General features: G+C 43.5%; 1 protein-coding gene across 1 annotated transcript in view; it reads left to right on the forward strand.

The window, feature by feature from the left end:
• Positions 1–12,972, forward strand: part of cnnm2b (cyclin and CBS domain divalent metal cation transport mediator 2b) — a gene marked incomplete at both ends in the record, with an annotated part of 99,619 nt that overhangs the window by 78,709 nt on the left and 7,938 nt on the right. The window lies entirely within an intron of this gene.

Below are 12,972 nucleotides of genomic sequence, written 5' to 3' on the forward strand. Positions count from 1 at the left end.
CTCCCGTTTCCAAAATGCATTACAGACAAAGCTGTTTTGCTATGATAATTGGTAATGAAATATCAAAATAATGTTCAATAAGATGTACTTGTGTTTAATAAGTTGTTTTATTCAGAAGTTAACACAAATAAATAATATTACCAGTACAGTAGTACAGTATCTAGCACTCTCAGGAGCAAAACAGAAAGAATCATTGCAAACTTGAACTATGTGACATGGCTTGAATCAACTGCTCCAGTGGAGTTGCTCAGTGGCCAATGGTGTCAACTGTGGTTGTACTGGGCAGCTCCCAGGTGTGAATGGAACCGTGTGAATGTGAAGCAGGGCGTTCCTGAAAAAGAGCATATGTGCTCAGCGAACCTACCCTGGGTAAATAAAGGTAAAAAAAAAAATATATATATATATAAAAAAAAAAAATGCGTTAATTATATTATCGCGCGATACTAGTATAGCGTTAACGCAGCACGTTAACGCCGTTAACGGCCCAGCTCTAATATATATATATATATATATATATATATATATATATATATATATATATATATATATATACCCTCCCCTCAACAGAAAGGGGGGAAAAAAGAAAAAACAAGACAACCAGTCACTCCTTCGTGCCTCCTACCAGTGTTGGACATATCAAGTCCTAGAGATTGAAAGATATATCTAGTAGACGTAAAGTCTTTTTACATGGCTTTGTGTAAGAGACAGCTTCACAGTTGCCATTCAGTCCACATAGTCAGGTTTGGAAAAGTGGTACTATTTCTTTGCTCCACACCATTCAAATGCATTTCTTTGCAATTTCCATGCCATACTGTATAGTCTATATCTCCGAGTAATTGAGTGTTGTCATATTTTGTGACGAGCCAAAAATAGCCACTACTGGGTCTGGGGGAAAGTCATGGGTGTATATGTTTGAGTACTATTGGAACACCTCACTCCAGAACCTATGGAGCTTCGGGCAAAACCAAAAGAGGTGACCCAGTGAGCCCTCAGCAGATTTACAACTGGTACAGAGTGGTGAGACTGAGGGGTAAATCGAGTCCAATTTTGTACAAGAATAGTTAAGTCTCACCTTAAATTTAATTAACTGATGTCTGGAATTAATAGAACAAGAGTGGATAATGCGGAGGGACTCATCCCAGGTGTCCATTGTAATATCCACCTGAATATCTCTCTCCCAAGACGCCCTCAAGCATTGTGTAGATGGAATATAGTGTTTTTTTTTTGTTTTTTTTAATCTTTTCTCCCTCCTTTTTCCTCCGATTTTCTCCCATCCCAATGTTAGTCGTTATGCCAATTCCCAATCCCCTTTCCTGGTCGCTGCGCACTTACCCCCCACAGTTGGTCTGGGAGAGTGGAGGCTATCACGTGCTTCCTCCGACACACGTCTAGCCAATCAACCGCTTCTTTTCACCTGGCAGCGCGGACTCTCACTGAGAGGGTGTAACGTGTGGAAGGATCACACTACCCCCCTTAGATCCTATCCGCGCTGAGCAGGCGCCCCGACCGAACTGTAGGAGTCGCTGTTTACAACGACCCGGACCCACCCCGCCAGCTTTCCCACCCTCTAATACAGCCAATTGTATTAGTGTGAACGGCCAGCCAAGCTGGTGACAACGGCGGAGCTGTGAGCTGGATTCGAACATGCGAATCCAGCGTCTCCGGTGTTGGTGACGAACGCAATCTCCGCTACGCCACCTGACCGCCTGGAATATAGTGTTCTATAAATGAGTCTACAAACTTGGATATCAGGCCTATAGATATCAGGAATATATCACAGCAATCGGTATATACGTTTAAAATTTTTGAACATTTAAACGAACATAGTTCCTCATTTGTAAATATCGAAAGAAATGAGTGGGGGGGAGCTCATATTTATGCTGGAGTTGGGAAAATTAGGCAAAATTACCATCTATGTAAAGGTTTTCTATAGAGACTATTCCCTTTTCCTTCCATTTGAAAAAAATTTGATCTGATTGTGAAGAGAGGAAAGCATGGTTATGACAGATGGGAGTACAGGCCGACGTCTCTGGTCATTTAAAAACTTTTCTGATCTGGTACCATATTTTCAATGAGTTCTTTATCATAAAGTTGTCTCTTATGGAAAATGTTTTGCTGCAAAGAGAAGTGCTGGGAGAGAGATACTGCTAGCATTCTGCTCTATGGCCAGCCATGCAGGGGTGGTAGTGGTGGTCTCACCAGGGTAGGAGTCCTGCCAGTAGACCAGGGTGGTTTCTAATGCTAATGGCGAGGGGTTTGATTGCAATGGCAAAGAGTAAAGGAGATAATGGGCAGCCTTGGCGTGTACTACGGTGAAGGTCAAAGGGTGGTGATTTATTGCGGGTGGTCAGGACTGATGCGGTGGGGTGGGAATATAGCATTGCAACCCATGAAGCAAAGTCCCTGCCCAAACCAAACTCCTCTATCACAGACTGAATATAGTTCCACTCAACTTGGTCAAAAGCTTTTTGTGCGTCGAGGGCCAAAATAGCTGTGTTTATATGTATATTTGTTTATATTTGCCATATGTGATGTTCAGTAGTCACCAAGAAAACCTCCCGGGAATAAAGCCGGTTTGATCAGGATGAATTATGGCCGTTATACATTTATTGAGCCTGTTGGCTAGAATTTTGGTGAACACCTTTAAGTTGTTTCTAAGGAGGGCAATAGGGCGCTACGAGGAGGGGTCAGTTTCCTCTTTGCCTTTTTTTCAAAATGAAAGATATGTTAGCTGTGTAGAGATAATCAGGTAGGCTTTCAGTTTGCATGGAATGTTTAAACATCCGCAACATTAACAGTTTGAGTGCCAGCCATTAACATGGGAAACATGGTTAAATGCCAGGACCCACTTCAATGATAGCGTTGTGAACTCCTAATCTCTGTCTTAAATTATGGCTATGTGTCTAATCTGCCTGTCGCTTATCAATGACTTGTTTGCAGTCAACATTCGGTCAACAATCGGTTCATTTTCGTTTTATAGCATTTTGAAAAGCCCTCGTTTTTCAGGAAAATATATAGATTCCGTGATAAAAGGCATTTACTGGAATATTCTAGCATACACAAAAACGTTGTCATTTTTCGGCCTATTTATGAATCGTTTTCAAATAAACGCTAGATTATCGATAGTATATGTGTACTTATGCACGCTATAGAGGCGGGCTGAAAAATCGATTCTCTCATTTCCTCATCAGCGATCACAGCCACACACACACACACACGCATAGGGCTGAGATATAGGTGAAAACAGCTCTGATTATCTTGGTAAAATAAATTCCTTACCTGAGATCAGATGTTATCCAAAAAGATTATTCCAATTCCTGATCGCCATTCCAAATATCGATCACGCTTATTGATTACAGTGTTGGGTCCTGTAAATACATAATCCATGCGTTTTCCAGGCCAGCGAGCACAATTGATCCTTCAGTTGGCCTTGACGGAAAAGTAAAATGAGGAAACTGGCCACCCCGCATGCATCAGTGTAAAGTAATGGGGTGCAGTTACACAGGGAGAGACGATAGGGGGCGGTGTCTTCCCAATTGAGCTCAGAGAGACTCTGCAGCACTAACCGAGGCTCGATTGATGAAATATGAATTCAAATCGCCAATTAAAAAAAAAGACAAACAAACGCTATATAGCGTCGGGCGCACTCAAAGGTCGGCATGAACTAACGACAAAACGCGTCCGTGGCACTCAATGTGTTAAGGGAGCAACATCTGCAACATATTCTTTATAGAATTCTATAGAAAAACCATCAGGGCCGGCAGCTTTACCATTAGGGAAGCCTTTGATTGCTGTAAACACTTCCTGCAATGATATTTCTGCATTCAGTGTGTTACGTGTGGCTTCGCTCAGTTTTGGGAGTGGTAGAGGCAGGAGAGGATGGAGCATCTCTGTATGTCTTAACTCATTGACCGCCAGGAATTAGTCGGGCCCCGTTCTAGCACTGCCACGCTTTAAAAGATAGGAGTGCGTCACCTTGTTTGTAGAGCTATAACTATATTCTATATTATAGCTATGTATACAATACTATGGCCCATTTGACATCACCTATCTATCATTCAATATGTGAAAAAGAATACATTTCTCCATCCATACGTTCCCGTGTTATACCGTGGTGAATATAAGTATCGTTATAGTGTGGTCTGGGGTAATTCCTGAAAGGCTGAGTAATAGGCTTATACGTCAATTCTACTATAAACGTTGCCGTTTCTTGCCTGTACACGCTATTATTCCTAAATCAAATTTATATCATAGGTATTATGTTCCATCATGAATGCATGAAAGGGGGGGGGTTGTTTCTAGGGGTGGAATGGTACGCATTCTAACCGTACACCGTTCGGTACGACCTCCACGGTTCGGGGCATGTGTGTATTGTTCGGTTATAAGTTAATGTTAGCCTCGAGCTAGGCTAACGTTACGTTAGCCGCAAGCTAACGAACATTAGCCGCAATCTAACCGTGGAAACGCTCACAGCGAAGTGACTCCATGACACCAGAGTGGGGAATGGGGGTATATTGACGAGGCTTGACAACAGAGGTTCAAAGATAACTGTTTGTGTTCAATAACGAGCCAGGAGACTATTGTGTTTGTGTGTGTCAACTGTGCCGTGCATCTGTATTGCCAACCCATAACACAACATTTACATCCTGGTCCCTGCTGGGACATACCAACTCCACACACCACTGTGGGGGGGTTTATATAACATTCCCTTGTAACATCTCCTCTTTTTTTTTTGATAAGTTACAACATTCCTTAGTGCAAATCATTATTAATACAAGAAACCCCATAAACGTCCTCATTTAAAACCCTAATAATATTTTCTGTGACTTTTTCCTTTTTGATAAGAAAGTCTAGTGCTGGTTGAGCATATGCATACTTTATGATGATGGCCTTTGTCTATAATGTGGCCACAAAAATGGAAAGGTTTAATTATTTAGTTTGTTTGCACTAAGTTAATACTTTGACAAATGTTGCCTATATTTTTCAGTCAGTTCGGTCTTTGTGTGCCAAACATTATTTAAAGGCCCACTTGCATGTTGTATTTTTCTTCAATAAACAATGTGACTAGGCCAACTGTGACTTTCATGAAGAGGGGGAAAAGAATTATCGAAATTGATCCAGTTTTAGCGTTTTTATCAAACATTTTGTCAGCCAACCACAACCATCACGCACGTGGATATTTTAATCCATGGTTCATAACGTGCGCGTGTCATCTTAATGATGACGTCACACAGGGTACAGGGCAGCAGGGGGCTCTGAGAGTCACAGGCAGGTAGTGGCAGGAAGCAGAGCCTTCTTGTTACTACTACTAGCCGAGGAGCTAGTATCTGTTTCACCTAACACTATTGCTCCGTGATCATAGCCATTTATCTCTAAAGCTAACCACTATTTGTAAAAGCCACAACCACGTTACCATATTTGTAAATACTCATGTAAATCATTGTGTCGTTGTACATATTGTGTATATAACGTTAGTAGCTAAGTTAGCTAGCTAGCATTCCCGAAACATGCCCCGATTTAAAATGGTTCTCTCCTCTTTGTATACCTTTGTCCTCACAAACAAAGTATTCTGCCAGGGAACTTATGGAGACGACAGTAGTAAGTTAGTAGTTATAAGGTGTTTGAGCTTGTAACGTTAACGTTAGTTAGCTATCGTGGTAGCCCCTTTCGTGACTGTGATGCACCGAGTGCATCATGAAAGGGGCTACTATCGTATCAACATGCCGTGACGTGTAGCTTGCTAGCCGGCATGATGCGTGTGCAGTGCTTTGCCCCACAGGTCTGAGAAGAGGACCTGCACATTTTACTCGTTCCCCAAACTCTTTTACATGCCCCGATTTAAAATGGTTCACGACAGTAGACATAATGCTAACGTTAGCAGGGTAACGTTAGCCAGAGCCATATAGCCAGCTTGGTACTATGACCCGGGGATAAGGCAACAGCCCACAGACCAGTAGCGCTGCTGTACTGAACAACAGGCTGCCTAGTGGTACATGTAGTTTTTTTTTTTACGACATTAAAAACCTTATAACTACCTTGTTTCAACCAAAGATGCAGTTGTAGCTGGTACATCAAAGTCTCTGACGATTAAACCCATTTGCGTCTTGTAAGGCGTCCATTTGGATCAAGGAAATAGCTTTCTGCACTCGTCAAACTCCATTGTAGCGGATCAGAGGTAGGGGAAAGTTACCTGAAGTGACGTCACAGCCCTGATAGCGTCTGATAAGCTTTTTCATTGGCTCCATACATGTTATTCGTGCATGGACCTTTTTAACCCTTTCTGAGTGGAATTTCCGGCGTCAAATGGAAAAAAATAAATAATGAAATTAGATACCAATGACGTAAACTACCCATAATTGAAGAGTAGGGTTTAACCTGCAAGTGGGCCTTTAAAGGAAAACTCCAACATTTTGGGAAATTTGCTTATTTAACATATTCCCTGGAGTTAGACAAGAAGATACATACCTTTTTCCGTCTCTCTGCATGCATTGGGCTTAGGGAACGCCTGGACCGTTAGCCTAGCTTAGCTTCATCACTGGAAGTGGGGCAGACATCTAGCGTAGTTCACTACAGTCAGGAAATTATACTCCAAATACAATCAAAATACAACTCCCAAACGTTCCTGTAAACATGTTGTGACCTGTGTATTTACCACGTCTCCCAGTCACACAAGTCACACGAGTCTCTCAGTCACACAAGTCTCCCAGTCACACAAGTCTCCCAGTCACACAAGTCTCCCAGACACACAAGTCTCCCAGTCACATGAGTCTCCCAGTCACACAAGTCTCCCAGTCACACGAGTCTCCCAGTCACACAAGTCTCCCAGTCACACAAGTCTCCCAGTCACACAAGTCTCCCAGTCACACAAGTCTCCAAGTCACACAAGTCACACGAGTCTCCCAGACACAAGTCTCCCAGTCACACAAGTCTCCAAGTCACACAAATCAACCAGTCACACAAGTCTCCAAGTCACTTGTGTGAGTGGGAGACTTGTGTGACTGGGAGACTCATGTGACTTGGAGACTTGTGTGTCTGGGAGACTTGTGTGACTGGGAGACTTGTGTGACTTGGAGATTTGTGTGACTGGGAGACTTGTGTGACTGGGTGACTTGTGTGACTTGGAGACTTGTGTGACTGGGAGACTTGTGTGACTTGTGTGACTGGGAGACTTGTGTGACTTGGAGACTTGTGTGACTGGGAGACTTGTGTGACTGGGAGACTCGTGTGACTTGGAGACTTGTGTGACTGGGAGACTTGTGTGACTGGGAGACTTGTGTGACTGGGAGACTCGTGTGACTGGGAGACTCGTGTGACTTGTGTGACTTGGAGACTTGTGTGACTGGGAGACTCGTGTGTCTTGTGTGACTTGGAGACTTGTGTGACTCGTGTGACTTGGAGACTTGTATGACTGGGAGACTTGTGTGACTGGGAGACTTGTGACTTGGAGACTTGTGTGACGGAGACTCGTGTGACTGGGAGACTCGTGTGACTGGGACACTCATGTGACTGGGAGACTTGTGTGACTGGGAGACTCGTGTAACTTGTGCGACTTGGAGACTTGTGTGACTGGGAGACTTGTGTGACTTGGAGACTTGTGTGACTGGGAGACTTGTGTGACTTGTGTGACTTGGAGACTTGTGTGCCTGGGAGACTCGTGTGACTTGGAGACTTGTGTGACTGGGAGACGTGTGTGACTGGGAGATTTGTGTGACTTGTGTGACTTGGAGACTTGTGTGACTGGGAGACTTGTGTGACTGGGAGACTTGTGTGACTTGGAGACTTGTGTGACTAGGAGACTTGTGTGACTGGGAGACTCGTGTGTCTTGTGTGACTTGGAGACTTGTGTGACTGGGAGACTTGTGTGTCTGGAAGACTTGTGTGACTGGGAGACTCGTGTGACTTGTGTGACTGGGAGACATGGTAAATACACAGGTCACAACATGTTTACAGGAACGTTTGGGAGTTGTATTTTGATTGTATTTGGAGTATTTCCTGACTGTAGTGAACTATGCTAGATGTCTGCCCCAACGGTCCAGGCGTTCCCTAAGCCCAATGCATGCAGAGAGACGAAAAAGGTATGTATCTTCTTGTCTAACTCCAGGGAAGATGCTAAATAAGCTAATTTCCCAAAATGTTGGAGTTTTCCTTTAAGGCAAACCGCTGTAAACGTATTTTTTTCAAATAAATTAGAAGCATGTTTACATTTTTGGAGTGTTAAATATTTTTTTAATAAAAAACAACGTATCGAATCGAACCGAAAACCGTGGCCACAAAATCGTGATACGAACCTAACCATGGATTTTGTGAACCGTTCCACCCCTAGTCGTTTCTGATTATTTGATTGGCATTCGTATTGAACACAAAAAACGCTTGTCAGCCCGATCGGTATAAAAGCATTGCACAATCAAGCTAAAATTGACGTCAGATAGTCCTTACCTGTGATCGGGAGTATTCCAAAAATAATATTCCAATTGTTTGATCGCCATCTGGTACATCCGATGTCCATTTGGTCCACGGCATAACCCACCACAACATATGGATTGGGCATATTTGACGCGCTTCAATGGAACCGGGAGAACTGCTCCATTCGCCCGACAAGGAAAAGTGAGACCGGAGACATTTGACCGTTACACAGGCCAAGATACAAGGTTTCAAAGGGTGCTCGATACCGCCGTCTAGCTGGATGCGGCCGGTATTGCACTTTGGCGATCTCAGACTAATTCCCTATGGTAACACAGAGGTCCCCGGATGAATAATGAATACAAATATTTTAAAAAAGGGTGCGGCTGGGTAGCGCAGTGGAGAATGCACTCACCTACCACCGCAGAGACTCTGGGATCGAATCCAGCTGTCAGCGGTACCTCCGGCTTGGTCACTCGTCCCTACTAACACAATTGGCAGTGTTAGCGGGTGGGAAGCCGGTGGGGTATGTGTCCTGGTCGTTGTAAACTGCGGCTCCTACTGGTCGGTCGGGGCGCCTGTTCAGCAGGGAAGGGATCGGGGGGAAATAGCGTGAACCTCTGCACACGTTACATTCCCCCAGTGAGAGTCCTCGCTGTCAGGTGAAAAGAAGTGGCTGGCTGACTCCACATGTATCGGAGGAGGCATGTGGTAATTCTACACCCTCCCTAGGCCGACAGTGGGACAATGCACGCAACGACCAGGAAGGGAATTGGCATAACGACTGAATTGGGATGGGAGCAAAATACAGAAAAAAGTGAGAACAAAAAAAGAATAAAAAAAAGAAAAACAATCAAATAACGTATGTATACGTGGTTGGCGTTCAACGGTTGTCGGCCAAACACGTATATAAACGTTGTTGGCGGGGATTGAGTTAATGATGTTCAGTTCTGTCAACAATTTTCGACCATTGTTAACACAATGGCCGCCAAGAACGAGTTAACTCGTTATAGCCCGCCAATCGTTGGCCGCCAACAACGAGTATACTCGTTATTATGATCATTATTTCTTTTATTAGCTATTTCCATTCATAATTCATCCTGCTATGGTGTAGGACTGTGTTGCACTCTGTCTGAGACCGCAGCGGTGCGATACCGCCTGCTAACGCCTTGCGGCCGCTATTGCACTTCATTTGACACGATGTGGTTTATTTTCCTGGCCGAGCTGCAGCTTGCAGACGGGGTCTATACACGATGCATCGACGAGGCTCCACCGCCCGCCCGTTCGTTTTCTTTGGTGGTAAACGTGGGACACACTACCGCGACCAGTATTTGCAATGACGATCAGATAATTGGATTATTCTTTTTGCAGTACATCATAGACAAGGTAAGGACTATATATTATCAATCTTGCGTTGATCCGATATTTTTTTTCCAGCGATCGCAGCCTGTGTGTGTGTGTGTGTGCCGTTGGCTGCAATCAAAGCACGGAGGGCCGGTTCTCCCCGTCCCCTTTCGTGCATGCATGTTGAAACATAATACCGATAATCTAGCGTTGATTTCAGGATGATTCAATAATCAGGCGAGAAATTATGTGTAATGAATTTCACTAAAGGGCTGTTTGACGGAGTTCCCTGGGATTACACAGGATCACTCTACAACTATTCACCACGGTATAAAACGGAAATGTATGGATGAAAAAAGAATCAGTTTTTTGCATGTTGACCGGAAGAAACCCACTGACAATCGACAGCGTTATTAGATCCATAGCTATAATATAAAATATAGGTTTAGCTAGGGCTGGGCGATAAAACGATAACGATAACTATCACGATAAATTATTTCCTCGAAATAAACATGAAACGTGGTCGCAAAGTTTCGATATATCGATTTTCCAAGCTTGGATATGAACACACGCACTAACAACCAATCAGTGAAGGAGATGGCCGATAGCGGAAGGAGACCCGGAAGGAGGCGCGGAGGTAGGACGCAGTAAACAAGGCTGGCTATGGCTAATTAGCTTGCACGGCGCTATTTTACAGTTTACCTGCCGAGTTGGTGTGTGTTTTGAATTCTGAGGGTAACTGTTATAGTAGTGTGGGGTATACGGTGGACGTCGTTGCAATGAATTGGGCGGAACAGAGTATTTTAGGGTCATTTTTTAGTACATTGTCATGAAATACTCTGCTCGGAAACGAGGCTGGCTATGGCTAATTAGCTTGCACGGCGCTATTTCACAGGTTACCTGCCGAGTTGGTGTGTGTTTTGAATTCTGAGGGTAACTGTTATAGTAGTGTGGGGTATACAGTGGACGTCGTTGCAATGAATTGGGCGGAACAGAGTATTTTAGGGTCATTTTTTAGTACATTGTCATGAAATACTCCGCTTGCTTTGGCTAACTGCTAACGTGTGCGGACTGATGACGACATCAACTCGACTCTCGAGACATTCACAGCAGCAAAACAAGTCAGCCCGCGTATCGGCGCCGGGCATAATAAGTTAATTAAACTTGACAGACATTATATCGACGATAATTATCGATATCGAGTTATATGAAAATAATTTTATAATTTTATCGCGATAACGTTTTTGGTCATATCGCCCAGCCCTAGGTTTAGCTCTACAAACAAGGTGAGCGATTACATGGGGTTAATGGGTGACATGGCCTATGCACTTCCCGGAAGGGCGTGGCACTCAATGTGTTAAGCAGAGTCGGATTGAAACGCCAGCTATACTGTGATTTTCTCCCACCAAAAATCAATCGACAATGTAACTGGGCAATGGTCTGAGATTAAAATATTGTGATATTTGGAGGAGATAATATTGGATGTTAATTTGGAATACGTTATAAAATAATTTATCCTTGTATATGATTTATGTAAAAGTAGAAATCTCTGTCTGTGGGGTGCTGTAGTCTCCATTATGTCTACAAGGTTCAGTGATTTAAACAAGTTGTTTAATACTGTAGTGGAGTTAAGAGAAGTGACTGGGGGGCGCCCCAGTGGCGAACCACATAGCACGCTCAGCCGCGACACAGCCGACCCGGGCTCGACTCCCGAACCCGTCGTTGTTTGCCGAATGTCTTCCCCCCACTCTGTCTCCCATTCCTCCTCTGTCTCTATCTACTGGACTGCCCAGTAGCAATAAAGCGATAAAACGCCAAAAAATTAATCTTTAAAAAAAAAAAGAGAAGTGACTGGGCGGGAAGAGGGCCTGTCCATGAATGTGTCCAGAATGCAATTAAAAACTCCACCCACTACTAAATGTGTAGTTGACAAGTCAGGTAATAGATTAAAGACACTTCAGAAAAAAACCAGGGTCGTCAATATTCGGGGCATATAAATTTAAGAGAGTAACATGGAATGATAATATATTGCCTGTGACAATCAAATAGCGGCCGTTGGGATCGGCTATGGTAGATATATGTTGGAATGGAATATTTCTGTGCATTAGTATAGCCACCCCTTGCACCTTTGATGAGAAAGTGGATTGATAGACCTCGCCCACCCAACCGCACCGATTATCTTAACACTTTAAGTGCCGAAAACGTGTTTAGGCGTCCTTCCCCGCCATGCTCAAGTTGCCGAGGACGCCGTAACTCGTCTTTAATATCAATATTTCAAAAATCTGTGATCGGAATCATATTTTCCATCCGCAGCCTTCACACACAGTTCTGAGCTCCTCTCAAACCTCTAGCGGTTCAAGAGCGCCATCTGGTGGCCGATCGGCAGAAGCGCCAAACAGGAAGTTATGTGGTTGAAGTGCTGATCGTCCATATTACTTCCGGGCACTCTCTATAGGTCCCGGGACTCGATCTCGACACAATACATAGCGATCTGTTGCCAATAACTCGATAAACAACATGATTTGGACGTATATACTATTATACAACCTGGAAATAGATTGCGTATTTCTACATCCCATAATAGGAATATTTCAGTTCCACGCTCATCGTCCAACGGCGCGAGGAAGATACGGTAAGATTCAGCGTTATTTTTGAACGTGTTCGATATAAACTGCTCTGATGATCATATCACCCACACTAGATGAATGATATAACGCTGCCCACGGAATTATAAGCGATCCCCCGCCCATCCGGTCATCATCAGATGATACGTAGAAACTTCTAGAAGTACGTCGAATTGAAATTTTTGATCTCGCACAGATTCCTACCAAACTGTATTTCATCATCAATATAATGCATTTGGGGCTATAAATCACGTTCTGGAGAAAGCTGCAGAAAGAGATGAAAACATACTTATACTTTAGACCATATTTTACTATGAATATGTGAATGAAAAAGTTTAACATTGCTACACAATGAACAATACATATAGGACCTTGAATGGGCCCTAATAATGGCAATTTAGCAATAGAATTTAAAAAGTTATAGCCCTGCAAAGAAGGGGAACTTTTCCATAGACAAATAGAGCTGGCAAGGGATGGTATATCATGAATTTAGCCTTAGGCAATCAAAGTGTTAACTTTTTTGTTGTTGTTGTTGTTAATGTTGTTGTTACAAAATAACATTGAGAGAGGTCAAAATCGCTTGCTGTGACGAGCCTAATTGTCT

This window comes from Notolepis coatsorum, assembly GCF_963971535.1.
Source record: "Notolepis coatsorum genome assembly, chromosome: 7".
Classification (NCBI taxonomy): domain Eukaryota; kingdom Metazoa; phylum Chordata; class Actinopteri; order Aulopiformes; family Paralepididae; genus Notolepis; species Notolepis coatsorum.